The 20,475-nt window shown below is 33.8% G+C and overlaps 1 protein-coding gene and 2 long non-coding RNA genes across 4 annotated transcripts in view; all 3 read right to left on the bottom strand.

Moving 5' to 3' along the window:
- Positions 1-596: 596 nt before the first annotated feature.
- LOC142223727 (uncharacterized) lies at positions 597-3,545 on the bottom strand. Its single transcript, XR_012718876.1, has 2 exons — positions 2,749-3,545; positions 597-875 (listed from the first exon to the last, which is right to left on the bottom strand). It is a non-coding gene; the product is annotated as an uncharacterized LOC142223727 (long non-coding RNA).
- A 512-nt stretch (positions 3,546-4,057) lies between these two features.
- Positions 4,058-4,924, bottom strand: LOC142223726 (uncharacterized). The gene is made up of 3 exons (XR_012718875.1): positions 4,599-4,924; positions 4,285-4,543; positions 4,058-4,205 (listed from the first exon to the last, which is right to left on the bottom strand). It is a non-coding gene; the product is annotated as an uncharacterized LOC142223726 (long non-coding RNA).
- Positions 4,925-7,143: 2,219 nt separating this feature from the next.
- The window catches only part of LOC142226014 (uncharacterized), a 32,158-nt gene continuing 18,826 nt past the window's right edge, over positions 7,144-20,475 (bottom strand). Inside the window, exons 2-3 of one of the 2 annotated variants that reach the window (XR_012719569.1) lie at positions 8,143-8,473; positions 7,144-8,064 (exon numbers count right to left, since the gene is read on the bottom strand). The gene's annotated coding sequence lies outside the window, so the exon portion shown is untranslated. Of the gene's footprint in view, positions 8,474-20,475 lie in introns of both variants that reach the window. The other variant, XR_012719568.1, reaches the window with a different exon arrangement.

Here is a 20,475-nt window from a genome sequence, read left to right as displayed (position 1 = left end):
GATGAAATGAGAAAGCAAAATAACAAAGCAAAGGGGTTGTTATTCTATGAGAGAGTAAGAACTAACATTTCGGTAAGCAAACAAAAGAACATAAAAGAAATTCAGGAAAATACTAGAAAATGAATAGATGATTCCAACAAGTGATAGCGAAATTTTATCGTTACAATTTTAAATTTTAAATTAACGGAAACTAATTTAAATAAACTTATATCTATAATTATCAAATTCGTAACAATATGTTCCTTGTTGTGGAGGAATCCAATTTTTCGATACTGTTACTTTAATGTACTTACTGATTTGACACAAGCTTTGTATCTCTCCTACAATTGGCATCCATGCCAGATAAGGCCGAGCGATTTTCACGAATGTGGCCGAAATATGAAGCAAATCGTTTTTTGTTATATGGCAGTTATGTACAGACTGACTGATAAATTTTAGATGTAGTAATTTTTTCCAATAAGTTATGTTTCGTGAAAATAATTCGTTACATATACAAAATATGTGAACTGTATACGATATAAATTCACGAAATATTCACAAAACTATACCCTAGTTCCACATGCTACCAGCATCAAATGTATAATATTTCAAACTAATTATACTCTACATAATTTGTATATTTAGTACAATTTCAAACACATCTTTCAAAGATCACATTCCTTTATATGTGGCACTAACTATCATTTCGGTTGGATGCACCAATATCTGGTCAACAATTCCAATCTGCTTTGCTTCTTCTGGGGACATGAAATTGTCGCGCTCCGTTTTCTCATATAATATGTCATAGCTCTCAAATGTTTTACGTAAATATTTGTAAGCTGTTTTTTCAATTTCATAATTTCTTCCGCTTGAATTTGGATGTCGGTTGCTTGATCCTAAAAAAAAATTATATATACATGTAATATATCATTGACACTGCAGCCATAATCTTCATTTTTACAATTAAAACCAAGTTTTGTTTTGACCAGATGTGTATGTATGTATACCCTCCACCATATGATGGGGGTATACTAGCTTCGAACCGTTTTTTGGTAGGGTTTTTTGAACCATTTTTTGATCGATAAATACTAATTGAATAAAATAAAAAGACTCATGCATCTTAAATAAACTTAAATACCCTTCAGTTTTTGGTGGCAATTGACCCCTATTTCCAAGCAGTTGGATTTTTATACTGGTCATGGGACTGGTTGTATTTAGCCGGTTGGTTGCCACTTCATGCATTTGTTTTTAGAACACAGTGAACCTATCCCCTAACAGGTTTAAGTCTCTATCATAGGGATAATTAAAACCTTTCTGACCCTTTTGAATCTATAACAGGGACAGTTCTATTTTTAGTTATATTTCCCTACATTTGTCCATTTTCTAGCAAGGCTGCGTTTAATGACGTTTGTGGCTGAGTGTGTTAAGGCGTTCTGTTATAGTGCCAATAAACCCAGGTTTTATACCTGGTCGAAACGAAAAAGTTTTCATATTGTAATATATGTAATTGAACAATATAGATTTTTTTAATAAAAGGACAGCTTTTCTACCATTTGCTACAATTTGTCTCTAAAGGCCAAAGGCATTGAACTACAAACCATTTGTTCCAATTGGTTTTAAATCGTTGGAGTCAGTCTAGCTCATCTAATAGCTGATCTCTAGTTCATTTTTTTAATTTTTGAAGATTAGTCACTTTACTTCTTACCAATTTTCATTTTTTTAAATTTATTTTTCAATTGTTCGATTAATAAAGGTTAAAAAAAACTTCAAAAATTAATCACTTGAGGCTGGTAAATTTAACGGCGACAAAAAGCGACGATTTTGGCGACAAAAATCGACACCAGGAATACCGATTTTCGTCGATAGCAGAATATATCGACGAACGGAATACCAATTAGTGGCGACAGATGAAAAGCGACGGCGACTCCAGGAATAAGGGTGAATAAGAAAATAAAAGTAAAACAACATTGCTAAAAATAAAAAGTAAATTTGGTGGACAAAATTGTTTTTTAGATTTCTTCATTCAGAAAAAGAGCTTTCTTTCTAACATGTCTATTTGAACTGGTTAATGGATGGGTTGAAAACAACCAGTCAAAAGATTGGTTTGTAGGTATATATGTGGGGTCCAATTGACGCTTTCTATGACAACTCCATGTTAACTTCACTGGTCACCTAACCGATTAAAGACCTGTAGCGGTTATAAGTGAAACGACCGATTTGGGACCAGTCCCACGAACTGAAGGGTAGCTTTGCTTGCCGCCTTCAAACATGATGCATGTGTATAAATCATTAAGCAGAACATGTTCGATGAATTTCACAATATTCACAAATAAGGGCCAGTTTTTCAATGTGTTCATATTAATTATCGTGGCGATAAAACAGCTGATCCCATACAAAAAATTTACTGACCGGTCTATCTTCCCGTTGAGTATAAATCGGAGGATGAGAAACTGGGCATTAAGATACCATATGTATTTATTGTATATATTATTGTTAGTCTAGTAAGGATTACTCATAGATGAAAATAAAAAACAAAACAAGTAACAGGCTGCCTCAACATTTATTAAAGTCAGGAGTGTTCTTCAATGTTCACGTTTAATGTCTTCAATTGACTGTGCCAATATTGGTTGATTTTTTGGCGAAATAGAGCGGTATATGACAGTGAATTTCGGTGCATAAAACCCCTGTCGGCTCACAATTCCTGCCTCTTTTCTCGAGTTTCACGCGAACAAGAAACAACGCTAAAATATTTTCTTGTTGAAAAATTACCTCACAGACACACGAAGGCCGATGACACCAAATCTTGGAATTTCGTCATGATTAAGATTATGCGATGATGCTAATTGATAAAACCAAATATGTTTGTTGTCCGCTAACTCTAGCAATCGACTGTGGTTTTTATTATTTTAAACTTTGGAGCACTCCAATTACAGTTGACAACGCTAAAATATTTTCTTGTTGAAAAATTACGTCACAGACACACGAAGGCCGATGACACCAAATCTTGGAATTTCGTCATGATTAAGATTATGCGATGATGCTAATTGATAAAACCAAATATGTTTGTTGTCCGCTAACTCTAGCAATCGACTGTGGTTTTTATTATTTTAAACTTTGGAGCACTCCAATTACAGTTGGCATAGACCAAGGAAGGTATAGACATCTCAAGTGAATTCACAGCGCTGTAGTTTGTCTGCACGCCGTAGAGGGCTCTTTTTCGTCTGCAATTGAGTGATTTTTTTAATTTGGCTTTAATTTGTTTTCTTTCCTTTGTTTTCTTGATGAAACACCAAATATTGTAAAAGCATATAAAATTCTATACATCCACACCTTTTTTGTAATGCAAATTGACTGATTTGTACGGTAATTCTCGTTTTCCAAAAAGTAATTGAGTCACTTGAGTGCGCAATTGAGTGTAATGACTGCGCACTGCAAATAAGCAAAACCATGGTGAATTTTCAAAGTATATCTCTATTTTAATTCGTCTATGACAGTTGGGTGCACACACCTGTGGAGTATGCCTTTTCAGCATATTCACCAGGTTGCACGTAGCGAATGTGCGTGATTTGAGTTACAGCTCTAGACGCATTGGCGGAGCTAGAAATTTTCTCTGGGGGGGGGCATAGCCTTCCTTCAAAATTTTGTCGAAATTTCCGAAGCGATAAATTACCCCTATTGATAAAACTATACATCCCCGTGTAAAAATTGGTGGATCGGGCCAGATATTATTAGATCTTCTGCCATATCTGATTAGATATGATAGTATATGTAGGCAGATCTGGACAGATCCGAAAAATGGTAATATCTGATCAGATCTAATTCTAAAGGAATTAGATCTGACCAGATCTCAAATTTGGCCCACATCTAATTATATATAATTTGATATAATTAGATGTTAAATATCTAATTATATATAATTTTATCTACAAATTTCCAAAATTAGTGAAATTACAGTAATTAATAAAAAAGATTTATTTAATGGTTTTATAATGAAAAGAGTATTTAATATTATAAGTTGGATCAAACATATGTACTTTATATGTAAGTCTAGGTATAAATGTCTACGAATTAAAAAAAAAACAACAACAGCAAAAACAAAATATATATACATAGCCACCAAGGGTTCTGGCATTTAAATTTCCCAAGGCGTTAGTACATTGCTCTCTGCAAACATTTCTTTAAATGAGTCTCGCAATTCCTTTATTTGACTACTCGGTATGAAAACTCTGAAAAATATAAAATATACAGAAGAATTATCAGTCTAACATATTTAAAGATATATTTGCAAATAATACATATACTTACCAAAATTTGCTTCTCGTACCCAATAATTTAAACCAGCGCTGTATTGAATGGTTTGTGCGAAGCTCCAAATACCATACTATGAATAATTGCACGGGAATGTATCCGGTTCACAACCCAAATCATCTCCAAATTTGTATTCTTTTTGAAATTGGATAATACTTCCTTCTATCGCAACTTCGGATATGGCCTGGTCACAAATCTTTACATTGCTCCGCTGTCTTCTTTTAATCTTTTCCTGGACTACCACAAATTCATCCTCCTAAAACAGGGAAAATATTCAATATATAAAAATATGAACAAAACAATAAACTTACCTTCTCATACTCCTTTATCTTCCTCGAAAAATGAGATTTTTATATGAAATAAAAATATGAAACTCGCATTATCAAATATTTGATATATTTTTTTTTTTTTCAAATTTAATAACAACAGGCGTTGCTAATGGTGATAGTTATGGGGTTACATTTTTGAAAACAAAAAGACAGTTGTGTCTGAAAGTTAAGCATTTTATGAAGACACTTCAAAATGATATTTAAAAGGGTTTCTTGAAACTGTCACAACATATAAAGATTGTTTGGTTATGTTCACCACTTGTTTGATGTGCGAAACATACGTGCTTGTAACCAAGTATATCACGTTAGTATTCTCGTAACAACACATTATTTTTACACACAAACATATTCAAATATTTTTTTATCCGTGTTACACAGCTGGTTCATGATTTAACGCGATATATATAATTAGATATGGAGCTATATATAGTATATATAATTAGATATGATGTCATATATGAAGATATATAATTAGATCTTACCAGATATGACTGATATAAATAGATATAACAACATATATAATGAGATCTTGAATCAGATCTAATCATATATAGCACTATACATAACATATCTCCGTAGATCTATTTATATCTACAACCATATCTGAGCAGATATAATTATATATAATTTGATATTATTAGACATGATTAGATCTCTCAATTTTTACACGGGTCCTCAATTTTATTGCGGTGTTAAAGGCAGCAAAATCAATCAAAAACAAAAAAACTCAATCACAAAAATTAGTTGTATCAATTAATTTTTTAATTGGCTTTAATGATTGATACTATCATTTTTTTTGATTGAATACATTTCAATTAAAAACAAGTAAGTAAAGTCTAAAGTCGGGCGGAGCCGACTATATTATACCCTTCACCACTATGCAGACACACATTTGTGTTACCATCTTAACTACTTAATATTTGGTGGGAGCTATATAAAGGTTTGCATTTTCAGATACAAATACTTTTAATGGAAACAATTTTTTGTACTTCTGGAAAAACTCTAGAATTAAAATTTAAATCGGCTAACGCCCTGGGATGATACACAATGTTAGTAAAAAATATGAGAAATATGAAGCGAGAGAAATTTTAATGCAATTGTACAAAAGAGATTTATGATTTTTCAGGCGATACATATGTATTCGAGATATAGGACAATTAGAGTAATATTTACAATTTTTGCTACTAAGCAATGGCGATTTTACAAGGATATTGGTTAGATCTCGCCAAGATATGTGTCGGGCGACTTGGACCCTTATTTAAAACTCATCCGTTCTATGGAAATTTTTGCATTGCAGTGTGTAGGATATGGCTAAGATATGGGGAAATCATCACAGAATTTTGTGTAAACTGTGAGAATTTTGGCGATATTTGTATTCTCTATGGAAACTATCCAGTCAATTGGAGGAAAATCCCATTGAAAATGGGTCTAAAATATGAAACAGTCGACCATATTTCCCCAACTCTGGTGTACGTATATATGGGAGCTATATACAATCTGAACCGATTTTGACTAAATTTGACATGTATAGTTATAATAATAATTCTGCTATCTATGCGAAATTTCAGGTAAATGGGAGTATAACTTTGGCCCCCCTGGTCATATGAGCGCAAATCGGACGGGAGATATATATGGGAGCTATATCTAAATCTGAACCGATTTTAACAAAATTTGACACACTTAACGATACTATTAAACGTACCCCTTGTGCAAAATTTGAAGCAAATCACGGCAAATCTCTGGCTTTTGTGGCCATATAAGTTCAAATCGGACGAAAGATATATATGGGAGCTATATCTAAATTTGAACCGATTTTAATCAAGTGTACCAAGCATTGGTAGAATGCCAATTCTACCCTCTGTGCAAAATTTCATGAAGATCGGTAGTAAACTTTGGGCTCTGTGGTCATATGAGTCTAAATCGGACGAAAGATATATATGGTAGCTATATCTAAATCTGAACCGATTTGGGTGATATTTTGGAAGATTTGCGAGATTCATTAAATATTTGGATGTACGGTATTTCAAGAAAATCGGTTGATAAACAAGCTAACTATGACCACATCGTAGATAATTATATATGGCAGCTATATCTAAATCTGAACCGATTTTTTCCAAAACCAATAGCAATTGTCTCTGTCTCAAGAAACGGCCCTATGCCAAATTTGAGGACGATCGGACTTAAATTGCGAGCTGTACTTTGTGCACAAAATTACATATACAGACGGACGGACAGACAGACAGACAGACGGACATCGCTAAATCGACTCAGATTTTAATTCTTACCCGATCGGTATACTAAAAGATGGGTCTATAACCACTATTTCTTGGCGTTATATACAAATGCACAAACTTATTATACCCTGTACCACAGTAGTGGTGAAGGGTATAATTAATTAGATCAATTAATTTCATGGTTGAAGACAAAAAATATTTTATTGTGTGTGGGAGCCGGTTCCACGACACCGCTATAAATAATCAAATAGCAACTTACCATTATTTAATATAACAAAAAATAAAAGCATTGCTTTAAGTATGTGTTTGAAAAATATTGTTTGTAATTTATTTTTAATTCAAGACAACAAACATATGAATTTTAAATTTTATTTAAAATGTGTGTTTTAAAACAGGACTAGAATTCATAAAGCACAACATAAACTTAACATATTCATCGTGTATAAAAAATACTAAGAATAAAAAATTAAAGAAAAGGCAAAAAATAAATTGAATATTATAAAACGTCTATCTTCGATTAGTTTTTAAAAATTCTCTGAGAACAGAATACAACGAAGCAACTGTCGAGAGCAGCGGTACCAACTCTGTGGATTTTTCGTGATTTTGACGATTTTAGATGGTAAATTGGGCATGTGACGATTTATGATTTTAATCAACGTAGTTATAAATTGACTATTTTTGAAAATGTGCGTCTCAAGTTTCCTTTTAGTGTTTTTATTACGTGTTTTTAGTTGTAATGTAAATATCAATACTAAAAAATATGCTTAACATACTCTCTCTGCCACAATCTTAATTGGATTAAACACATCGCAAAGCTTGAATTAAAATATAAAACAACTGTAGCTTTGATTATTCTGGGGGGGGGGCAAGAACTATTCTGGGGGGGCATAGCCCCCCCAGCACCCCCCTAGCTACGCCAATGTCTAGACGTCTTGTATATGATGCATATGCAATCGTCTGGCATATGTACACTACAATATATGTTCCTTGTTGTGGAGGAATCCAATTTTTCGATACTGTTACTTTAATATACTTACTGATTTGACACAAGCTTTGTATCTCTCCTACAATTGGCATCCATGCCAGATAAGGCCGAGCGATTTTCACGAATGTGGCCGAAATATGAAGCAAATCGTTTTTTGTTATATGGCAGTTATGTACAGACTGACTGATAAATTTTAGATGTAGTAATTTTTTCCAATAAGTTATGTTTCCTGAAAATAATTCGTTACATATACAAAATATGTGAACTGTATACGATATAAATTCACGAAATATTCACAAAAATATACCCTAGTTCCACATGCTACCAGCATCAAATGTATAATATTTCAAACTAATTATACTCTACATAATTTGTATATTTAGTACAATTTCAAACACATCTTTCAAAGATCACATTCCTTTATATGTGGCACTAACTATCATTTCGGGTGGATGCACCAATATCTGGTCAACAATTCCAATCTGCTTTGCTTCTTCTGGGGACATGAAATTGTCGCGCTCCATTTTCTCATATAATATGTCATAGCTCTGGTTGGTATGTTTTACGTAAACATTTGTAAGCTGTTTTTTCAATTTCATAATTTCTTCCGCTTGAATTTGGATGTCGGTTGCTTGACCCTAAAAAAAATTATATATACATGTAATATATCATTGACACTGCAGCCATAATCTTCATTTTTACAATTAAAACCAAGTTTTGTTTTGACCAGATGTGTATGTATGTATACCCTCCACCATATGATGGGGGTATACTAGCTTCGAACCGGTTTTGGTAGGTTTTTTTGAACCATTTTTTGATCGATAAATACTAATTGAATAAAATAAAAAGACTCATGCATCTTAAATAAACTTAAATACCCTTCAGTTTTTGGTGGCAATTGACCCCTATTTCCAAGCAGTTGGATTTTTATACTGGTCATGGGACTGGTTGTATTTAGCCGGTTGGTTGCCACTTCATGCATTTGTGTTTAGAACACAGTGAACCTATCCCCTAACAGGTTTAAGTCTCGATCATAGGGATAATTAAAACCTTTCTGGCCCTTTTGAATCTATAACAGGGACAGTTCTATTTTTAGTTATATTTTCCCTACATTTGTTCATTTTCTAGCAAGGCTGCGTTTAATGACGTTTGTGGCTGAGTGTGTTAAGGCGTTCTGTTATAGTGCCAATAAACCCAGGTTTTATACCTGGTCGAAACGAAAAAGTTTTCATATTGTAATATAAGTAATTGGACAATATAGATTTTTTTAATAAAAGGAGAGCTTTTCTACCATTTGCTACAATTTGTCTCAAAACTTCAAAAATTAAAAAAACTTCAAAAATTAATCACTTGAGGCTGGTAAATTTAACGGCGACAAAAAGCGACGATTTTGGCGACAAAAATCGACACCAGGAATACCGATTTTCGTCGATAGCAGAATATATCGACGAACGGAATACCAATTAGTGGCGACAGATGAAAAGCGACGGCGACTCCAGGAATAAGGGTGAATAAGAAAATAAAAGTAAAACAACATCACAATTTTGGGATTATTTGTTTGGCTTGAGGTCATGGACTAATGAAAAATGCTGGTGTTAATGTTTTTCATTACTTTTTATTGTAATATTGCTATTCTCGGATATTTCGATACACCATCGGTGATCATCTTCAGCGAGATATTATCTATAAATTGTAATAATTTTAATATTTAACAATATTAACTTCAACAACGTTTTGAAACAAAAATATAACATTAATTATATTTACATTTTACAAAGTAATAGACTTTCTCCTTACAATGCTCATGTCTAACTGATTTTTTTTATCTTAATTATGTTTGCGATTTTATATTAGATTTCTGTAAATCTGTGCACAGTGGTCTGTGTCGGCTTTGAAGTTCATGCGTTCCTCAGGGGGAGTATTTATTATATGTAGCATCTCCAATGTATATCTTCTCCTAGTATTCTCTTCCATCGTCAGTATTTCAACATTTTTGAAGTTTGGTATGTGTCCTGTGGTTTTGCAATGTGCTGCAAGGGCCGTGTTTTGTTCTAAGGGCTTGTCTTTCATCTTTTGGTCGGATTTGTGGGCAGAAAGTGTAATGTACCGGACTTGGGATTGGTCAACCTTTCTAGGAAGTAAGCCCTTTTAGATCAAGCAACCGAAATATGTGTGGATATTTCTGACTTATTAAAATTTCCTTGAAGAAGAATCTAATGAGGACGAATGGGAGTCTCTTCAGCCACTAGCAAACAGCCAGAAGGGGGGTTCGGGTCCAATTAAATCTTCTAGCCACACATAGGTCCCCACCACACAAATAAATTATAGACTCCCGAAAAAACGATGCCATGAAATTTGAAGCCTGGATGGATCATAAGGTGAATGTTCCCTTCAAAAAGAGAAAAAAAAATCGAGAAAACGAAGAATTCATAATCTCGATTATTTCTCAATCATTAAAAAAAAAAAAACAAAAATAGTCTGAATAGCTAACCAGAGGATTGGGATATTTTTAGTCTTCGCGATGATATCAAAGACGGCGCTTCTTTACCCTCCCTACCATTGATTCTAGTAGCGCCAGGTATTACTAGAATCCCGTACTTACTTTTACCTAACCCATTTACACCATCTCGTAAGAAAACTTATTGTTAGTTTTAACACTCCATTTTACTCATATAAATTCAATTAACTTCATATAAATTCCATATTATTACAATGGTATATAACTTATAACTACAAAACATTCAGCCAAAATATGCAAATGCCGACTATTATTCAAATTTGATAGTAGGGTGTTTAAGAATAGGAAAAGAAAAAAAATAGTTCAATAATACAAATCGGAATGCGAAATAAAGATCAATAATCAAAATAGAGACTCGAAAATTTTTTAGAATATAGACGTAAAATGAACACGATATTAAAATTTAATGATCAAAATAGAGACAGAAAAAAAATGGCATAGAACGTAGACAAGAATGAATTGTCCCTTACAAATTCCATTATCAAAACAGAGACAGATAAGAGATCGATAAGATGTATGACAAAAATAAAATTCAATAATCAAAACAAAGACAAAAGTATAAGGAATTATTTCTTCTCTCGTATGTTGTCCATCAACATTCTGTTTATTTACAAATGCTGCAACACAATTCATTCATTTCTATGGCCTATTCCAATTGCTTTTAAACTATCTAACTAAAACTATATAGTGACACACTCTTTCTCTTCAGGAGTGAAAGAGTAAACAAATTATAGATATGTATTAAAATGTGTGCTTTTCATTCATGATTTGTAATGAATGAAAGAGGGAAAGGAGTAATATTTAAATATGTAAAAACAACGAGAAAAAATATGTAAAAACAATTAACTCACCAAGAATAATGTCATTCTGCAACAACACGATGAGGCCTCTTCGATTGTCGGTTGGTGATAATTCTCGTAAGCTGTAGTAATGAGAAATGAGGTTGTTTGTGCAAATTGGTTTTACTCACATTCCCTTCTCTATATAGACGTAAATATAATTTGAATAATTTTTAATTTTTATAAGGTGGAGAGTAAGGCAAATACCGATGGTTTTGTAGAATCTAAGATTAGTTCGTAAAAGTATTCCAAGGAAATTAAGGACAGGGGTCCTTTCACTAAATTAAACTGAAAAATTATATCCAGAGATCATCTTCGGAAGGTCGCTTTTCCTTTCGTTCTTTTTTTTTTTTTTTCTTTTTCCTACTCGCTCGAATTGGCCGTAAATTTCTAAATGGGTCTCTCGGATGTGTGAACCACGGTAAGGTATTGGAGGGGTGATCTTAGCCCCGGGCTGGATTCTCGACGCCAAGAAAAAAAAAATAGGCTGCGGAGTCAGGATAGAGCAGACTGACGTCAGTTTACACAACTAGAACTTGCGGAGTAATGTGTGGTGCAATTGTAGCGAGCCTTCGGAAAGGTCCACGCTTCCCTCCTTCTCCCTCTTGCCCACGCCACGAGGGGGTACTCTTAAATATTTTCCTGCACGTCTGGTAGTTGTCTCAAAGACAATTGGAATGTTTTTGAACAGCAATTCCTATAAGGTAATATCCAATAATTAATCGTGGGAAGCTTGGATATTTACTCAAATCCAATCAAAACTTACGAGTAAATGATTCACGTCGAATTTGGATGTTAAGCGGACCTTTTAGTCAGTTTAGAAGAAAATTACTGCGTTTCAATACACTACGCAATAAGTGATAAAATCTCCTTGAGTAGTACAAGGAACAAATTTCCTTTCACAATTATCCAATTCTTGGTCAAGATTAATTAAATATTTCAAGATTTCTTTGATCACACTTTCTTTACCACAACGTGCCCTCTGATAGGTTTTGGCAAACAATTTTTTTCAGAAAGGAAGTACACGTCTGAGAACGATAGTTGAAACTTGTCTCCTCTCTTGGTGTTACATTATCGATCACAGCTGTATGACCCCAATCGATTAAAGTGATGCTACTTTGCGATTAGTTACTAAACAACGCTTTTAACGAAATAAGGCAGCAGTGGATTCAATTAAATTTAAAATCCGACTAAGTACATTTTCTGTTCCAATTTGTCTGATAAAAATTTTCAATTTAAAAATTTAAAATTTAATTGAACTAACTGTCTAATGGAAGGCGTTAAGCAATTAAATTCGCAATTGAATTTGACGATTTTCGTATTGCAATAGACTGACAAATTTTTAATCTGGTGCAATTCTATTAACGTTGGGCCCTGGTGACTACAACCGATAACTTCTGAATAGCGTAAAAAAATCCTTACAAAAGTCTTGTTTTTAATTGGGTTTTAGTGGTGCCAACATAAGCAATCGGGCATGGATTGTTTTCGTCCCCATCGCATTTTATTTTATATAAAGGGTGATTTGTTAAGAGCTTGATAACTTTTTTTTAAAAAAAACGCATAAAATTTGCAAAATCTCATCGGTTCTTTATTTGAAACGTTAGATTGGTCCATGACATTTACTTTTTGAAGATAATTTCATTTAAATGTTGACCGCGGCTGCGTCTTAGGTGGTCCATTCGGAAAGTCCAATTTTGGGCAACTTTTTCGAGCATTTCGGCCGGAATAGCCCGAATTTCTTCGGAAATGTTGTCTTCCAAAGCTGGAATAGTTGCTGGCTTATTTCTGTAGACTTTAGACTTGACGTAGCCCCACAAAAAATAGTCTAAAGGCGTCAAATCGCATGATCTTGGTGGCCAACTTACCGGTCCATTTCTTGAGATGAATTGTTCTCCGAAGTTTTCCCTCAAAATGGCCATAGAATCGCGAGCTGTGTGGCATGTAGCGCCATCTTGTTGAAACCACATGTCAACCAAGTTCAGTTCTTCCATTTTTGGCAACAAAAAGTTTGTTAGCATCGAACGATAGCGATCGCCATTCACCGTAACGTTGCGTCCAACAGCATCTTTGAAAAAATACGGTCCAATGATTCCACCAGCGTGGAATCGACATTTCACGGTCTTCAGCAACACTCTCAGAAACAGACGCAATATTCTCTTCTGTACGCACTGTACGCATTCGTGTGGTTGGTTTAATGTCCAATAAAGTAAACTGAGTGCGAAACTTGGTCACAATCGCATTAATTGTTTGCTCACTTGGTCGATTATGTAGACCATAAATCGGACGTAAAGCGCGAAACACATTTCGAACCGAACACTGATTTTGGTAATAAAATTCAATGATTTGCAAGCGTTGCTCGTTAGTAAGTCTATTCATGATGAAATGTCAAAGCATACTGAGCATCTTTCTCTTTGACACCATGTCTGAAATCCCACGTGATCTGTCAAATACTAATGCATGAAAATCCTAACCTCAAAAGAATCACCCTTTACTACATTTGATTTGTCTTCCATTTTTATCTTAGTCTTAGTTTTGCTGAAAAGGTCATATATCGTTTTGTTACATTTTTAGGCCATTTTGTAATTATCCTTGTTGTATATGTTTGATTTTTCAAATCTTTGATCTTAATACGTCGAGGATGATTGGAGTGAAAGTTGATTAGTCTTCCCGATGTTGTGTTCTTTTGGTACCAGTTTAATCTTAGTTGATTATTGTGTCTTTGAACCACTGTGTCAAGATAAGGCAATTTTCCTTCGTTTTCACATTCCATTGTGAATTGAAGTTGTCGATTAAATGCGTTAAGAGTCGTCAATGTGTTGTCAATTTCGTCTTTGTCTATGATGCAAAATATGTCATCAACATATTTAGTCAGAAATCTTGGCTTTTTTTGAGAGTTTATTCATTGCGTCGTCTAATAATTCCTCCATTATGATATCTGCGACTATGGGAGATATTGGAGATCCCATAGGCATTCCTTTTGTTTGTTCAAATATCTTATCGTCATATGTGAAATATCTGGAGTCCTTAATGCATAGTGTCACTATTTCTAAAAACAAATCCATTGGTATTTTGGTGAATTCTTGTATTGTAGCCCATTTTTCTTTAATCGTCCTTATCGCTAGATTTATAGGTACACTGGGAAATAGAGATACCACGTCGAAAGAATATTCATTATGAATAATTTCTCTACCAATTTATTATTCTTGGTCTGTAATCCTGACGTAGGATCTCGTTTTAGCCTGCGGTATGTGCACATATCACCTAATATAGTTTTCATTTTATATTCGTAGTCATCTTTTTTCATGGCTACCTTTTTTCCCCCTTTGTCTGCACTCAGGATTAATATGTCTTTGTTTAATTTTAGAAATTGTCTCACTTCCCCCACTGTGTCTAATATGAATTTGTCTCTTTTATCCAGTTTTTCTCTTCGTAGATGGTCATCTATCAACGTAACAAGTTTTATTCTAGCGTTCTCTTGTTGCTCTTTACTTTCTAATGTTTGAACGCACTCTTCTCCTTCCGCTATTACATTAAACAATGGGAAAGTTGTTCTTGTCGTAGGGAGAGAGAATTTTGGTCCCAACGAGAGCAACCATTGAACGTTAGGTGGTATGTGTTTGTCTGTGTTATTGACGAACCAATCGTCATTGCGATTGAAATTGAGTTCAGCATGTTGTTGTTGTTTTAGTGTAGCTAACTTCTTGATGTGTGTTGAATTGAAGCTCTTGTTGTGAGAGGCGCGAATGATGTTTTCACTCTCAATATATAGTGATAGATCTTCTCCATCCATAAGATTACTAAGTCGCTCTCTTGTTGTTTTTATCAACAAAGTATTGGTATTCATTAGTTTATGTTTGTGTTGTATTAGAAGCTTTAGTATCTTAATGTGGAAGTTGTATATGTGTTTGTCTAACTCTCTTTTTATATTTGGCGGGATACAATTGTTGTTATTGAAGATGTTGTACGCGTTTTTTGTTGTATTACAAATGAAATTGGGTACGATACCTGATTGTCTGCATTTTATGAGGAAAGTTGTTGATGACGTCAGGGATGCTGCAAGACTGTTACTTTTTGAATATTGTTTTATTAATTCTATAACTTCTGTGTTATATTTTTGTTTAATGCCTTTGTAAAGTTGCATGTTGGTTGCGGGGTGCCTTCCGTGTTTTATGTTTAGTTTTGTTAGTTGACCTTTGGAATTTTACAATTTTGGGATTATTTGTTTGGCTTGAGGTCATGGACTAATGAAAAATGCTGGTGTTAATGTTTTTCATTACTTTTTATTGAAATATTGCTATTCTCGGATATTTCGATACACCATCGGTGATCATCTTCAGCGAGATATTATCTATAAATTGTAATAATTTAAATATTTAACAATATTAACTTCAACAACGTTTTGAAACAAAAATATAAAATTAATTATATTTACATTTTACAAAGTAATAGACTTTCTCCTTACAATGCTCATGTCTAACTGATTTTTTTATCTTAATTATATTTGCGATTTTGTATTAGATTTCTGTAAATCTGTGCACAGTGGTCTGTGTCGGCTTTGAAGTTCATGCGTTCCTCAGGGGGAGTATTTATTATATGTAGCATCTCCAATGTATATCTTCTCCTAGTATTCTCTTCCATCGTCAGTATTTCAACATTTTTGAAGTTTGGTATGTGTCCTGTGGTTTTGCAATGTGCTGCAAGGGCCGTTTTTTGTTCTAAGGGCTTGTCTTTCATCTTTTGGTCGGATTTGTGGGCAGAAAGTCTTGTTTTTAATTGGGTTTTAGTGGTAATTTTAATATTTAACAATATTAACTTCAACAACGTTTTGAAACAAAAATATAACATTAATTATATTTACATTTTACAAAGTAATAGACTTTCTCCTTACAATGCTCATGTCTAACTGATTTTTTTATCTTAATTATGTTTGCGATTTTGTATTAGATTTCTGTAAATCTGTGCACAGTGGTCTGTGTCGGCTTTGAAGTTCATGCGTTCCTCAGGGGGAGTATTTATTATATGTAGCATCTCCAATGTATATCTTCTCCTAGTATTCTCTTCCATCGTCAGTATTTCAACATTTTTGAAGTTTGGTATGTGTCCTGTGGTTTTGCAATGTGCTGCAAGGGCCGTTTTTTGTTCTAAGGGCTTGTCTTTCATCTTTTGGTCGGATTTGTGGGCAGAAAGTCTTGTTTTTAATTGGGTTTTAGTGGTGCCAACATAAGCAATCGGGCATGGATTGTTTTCGTCCCCATCGCATTTTATTTTATATACTACATTTGATTTGTCTTCCATTTTTATCTTAGTCTTAGTTTTGCTGAAAAGGTCATATATCGTTTTGTTACATTTTTGGGCCATTTTGTAATTATCCTTGTTGTATATGTTTGATTTTTCAAATCTTTGATCTTAATACGTCGAGGATGATTGGAGTGAAAGTTGATTAGTCTTCCCGATGTTGTGTTCTTTTGGTACCAGTTTAATCTTAGTTGATTATTGTGTCTTTGAACCACTGTGTCAAGATAAGGCAATTTTCCTTCGTTTTCACATTCCATTGTGAATTGAAGTTGTCGATTAAATGCGTTAAGAGTCGTCCATGTGTTGTCAATTTCGTCTTTGTCTATGATGCAAAATATGTCATCAACATATTTAGTCAGAAATCTTGGCTTTTTTTGAGAGTTTATTCATTGCGTCGTCTAATAATTCCTCCATTATGATATCTGCGACTATGGGAGATATAGGAGATCCCATAGGCATTCCTTTTGTTTGTTCAAATATCTTATCGTCATATGTGAAATATCTGGAGTCCTTAATGCATAGTGTCACTATTTCTAAAAACAAATCCATTGGTATTTTGGTGAATTCTTGTATTGTAGCCCATTTTTCTTTAATCGTCCTTATCGCTAGATTTATAGGTACACTGGGAAATAGAGATACCACGTCGAAAGAATATTCATTATGAATAATTTCTCTACCAATTTATTATTCTTGGTCTGTAATCCTGACGTAGGATCTCGTTTTAGCCTGCGGTATGTGCACATATCACCTAATATAGTTTTCATTTTATATTCGTAGTCATCTTTTTTCATGGCTACCTTTTTTCCCCCTTTGTCTGCACTCAGGATTAATATGTCTTTGTTTAATTTTAGAAATTGTCTCACTTCCCCCACTGTGTCTAATATGAATTTGTCTCTTTTATCCAGTTTTTCTCTTCGTAGATGGTCATCTATCAACGTAACAAGTTTTATTCTAGCGTTCTCTTGTTGCTCTTTACTTTCTAATGTTTGAACACACTCTTCTCCTTCCGCTATTACATTAAACAATGGGAAAGTTGTTCTTGTCGTAGGGAGAGAGAATTTTGGTCCCAACGAGAGCAACCATTGAACGTTAGGTGGTATGTGTTTGTCTGTGTTATTGACGAACCAATCGTCATTGCGATTGAAATTGAGTTCAGCATGTTGATGTTGTTTTAGTGTAGCTAACTTCTTGATGTGTGTTGAATTGAAGCTCTTGTTGTGAGAGGCGCGAATGATGTTTTCACTCTCAATATATAGTGATAGATCTTCTCCATCCATAAGATTACTAAGTCGCTCTCTTGTTGTTTTTATCAACAAAGTATTGGTATTCATTAGTTTATGTTTGTGTTGTATTAGAAGCTTTAGTATCTTAATGTGGAAGTTGTATATGTGTTTGTCTAACTCTCTTTTTATATTTGGCGGGATACAATTGTTGTTATTGAAGATGTTGTACGCGTTTTTTGTTGTATTACAAATGAAATTGGGTACGATACCTGATTGTCTGCATTTTATGAGGAAAGTTGTTGATGACGTCAGGGATGCTGCAAGCCTGTTACTTTTTGAATATTGTTTTATTAATTCTATAACTTCTGTGTTATATTTTTGTTTAATGCTTTTGTAAAGTTGCATGTTGGTTGCGGGGTGCCTTCCGTGTTTTATGTTTAGTTTTGTTAGTTGACCTTTGGAATTTTACAATTTTGGGATTATTTGTTTGGCTTGAGGTCATGGACTAATGAAAAATGCTGGTGTTAATGTTTTTCACTACTTTTTATTGAAATATTGCTATTCTCGGATATTTCGATACACCATCGGTGATCATCTTCAGCGAGATATTATCTATAAATTGTAATAATTTAAATATTTAACAATATTAACTTCAACAACGTTTTGAAACAAAAATATAACATTAATTATATTTACATTTTACAAAGTAATAGACTTTCTCCTTACAATGCTCATGTCTAACTGATTTTTTTATCTTAATTATGTTTGCGATTTTGTATTAGATTTCTGTAAATCTGTGCACAGTGGTCTGTGTCGGCTTTGAAGTTCATACGTTCCTCAGGGGGAGTATTTATTATATGTAGAATCTCCAATGTATATCTTCTCCTAGTATTCTCTTCCATCGTCAGTATTTCAACATTTTTGAAGTTTGGTATGTGTCCTGTGGTTTTGCAATGTGCTGCAAGGGCCGTTTTTTGTTCTAAGGGCTTGTCTTTCATCTTTTGGTCGGATTTGTGGGCAGAAAGTCTTGTTTTTAATTGGGTTTTAGTGGTGCCAACATAAGCCATCGGGCATGGATTGTTTTCGTCCCCATCGCATTTTATTTTATATACTACATTTGATTTGTCTTCCATTTTTATCTTAGTCTTAGTTTTGCTGAAAATGTCATATATCGTTTTGTTACATTTTTGGGCCATTTTGTAATTATCCTTGTTGTATATGTTTGATTTTTCAAATCTTTGATCTTAATACGTCGAGGATGATTGGAGTGAAAGTTGATTAGTCTTCCCGATGTTGTGTTCTTTTGGTACCAGTTTAATCTTAGTTGATTATTGTGTCTTTGAACCACTGTGTCAAGATAAGGCAATTTTCCTTCGTTTTCACATTCCATTGTGAATTGAAGTTGTCGATTAAATGCGTTAAGAGTCGTCAATGTGTTGTCAATTTCGTCTTTGTCTATGATGCAAAATATGTCATCAACATATTTAGTCAGAAATCTTGGCTTTTTTTGAGAGTTTATTCATTGCGTCGTCTAATAATTCCTCCATTATGATATCTGCGACTATGTGAGATATAGGAGATCCCATAGGCATTCCTTTTGTTTGTTCAAATATCTTATCGTCATATGTGAAATATCTGGAGTCCTTAATGCATAGTGTCACTATTTCTAAAAACAAATCCATTGGTATTTTGGTGAATTCTTGTATTGTAGCCCATTTTTCTTTAATCGTCCTTATCGCTAGATTTATAGGTACACTTGGAAATAGAGATACCACGTCGAAAGAATATTCATTATGAATAATTTCTCTACCAATTTATTATTCTTGGTCTGTAATCCTGACGTAGGATCTCGTTTTAGCCTGCGGTATGTGCACATATCACCTAATATAGTTTTCATTTTATATTCGTAGTCATCTTTTTTCATGGCTACCGTTTTTCCCCCTTTGTCTGCACTCAGGATTAATATGTCTTTGTTTAATTTTAGAAATTGTCTCACTTCCCCCACTGTGTCTAATATGAATTTGTCTCTTTTATCCAGTTTTTCTCTTCGTAGATGGTCATCTATCAACGTAACAAGTTTTATTCTAGCGTTCTCTTGTTGCTCTTTACTTTCTAATGTTTGAACACACTCTTCTCCTTCCGCTATTACATTAAACAATGGGAAAGTTGTTCTTGTCGTAGGGAGAGAGAATTTTGGTCCCAACGAGAGCAACCATTGAACGTTAGGTGGTATGTGTTTGTCTGTGTTATTGACGAACCAATCGTCATTGCGATTGAAATTGAGTTCAGCATGTTGTTGTTGTTTTAGTGTAGCTAACTTCTTGATGTGTGTTGAATTGAAGCTCTTGTTGTGAGAGGCGCGAATGATGTTTTCACTCTCAATATATAGTGATAGATCTTCTCCATCCATAAGATTACTAAGTCGCTCTCTTGTTATTTTTATCAACAAAGTATTGGTATTCATTAGTTTATGTTTGTGTTGTATTAGAAGCTTTAGTATCTTAATGTGGAAGTTGTATATGTGTTTGTCTAACTCTCTTTTTATATTTGGCGGGATACAATTGTTGTTATTGAAGATGTTGTACGCGTTTTTTGTTGTATTACAAATGAAATTGGGTACGATACCTGATTGTCTGCATTTTATGAGGAAAGTTGTTGATGACGTCAGGGATGCTGCAAGCCTGTTACTTTTTGAATATTGTTTTATTAATTCTATAACTTCTGTGTTATATTTTTGTTTAATGCCTTTGTAAAGTTGCATGTTG

Source organism: Haematobia irritans, chromosome 2, assembly GCF_050003625.1.
Source record: "Haematobia irritans isolate KBUSLIRL chromosome 2, ASM5000362v1, whole genome shotgun sequence".
Taxonomy (NCBI): Eukaryota; Metazoa; Arthropoda; class Insecta; order Diptera; family Muscidae; genus Haematobia; species Haematobia irritans.
Note: the sequence above shows the minus strand (reverse complement) of the source record. Positions and strands in the feature narration are given on the sequence as shown.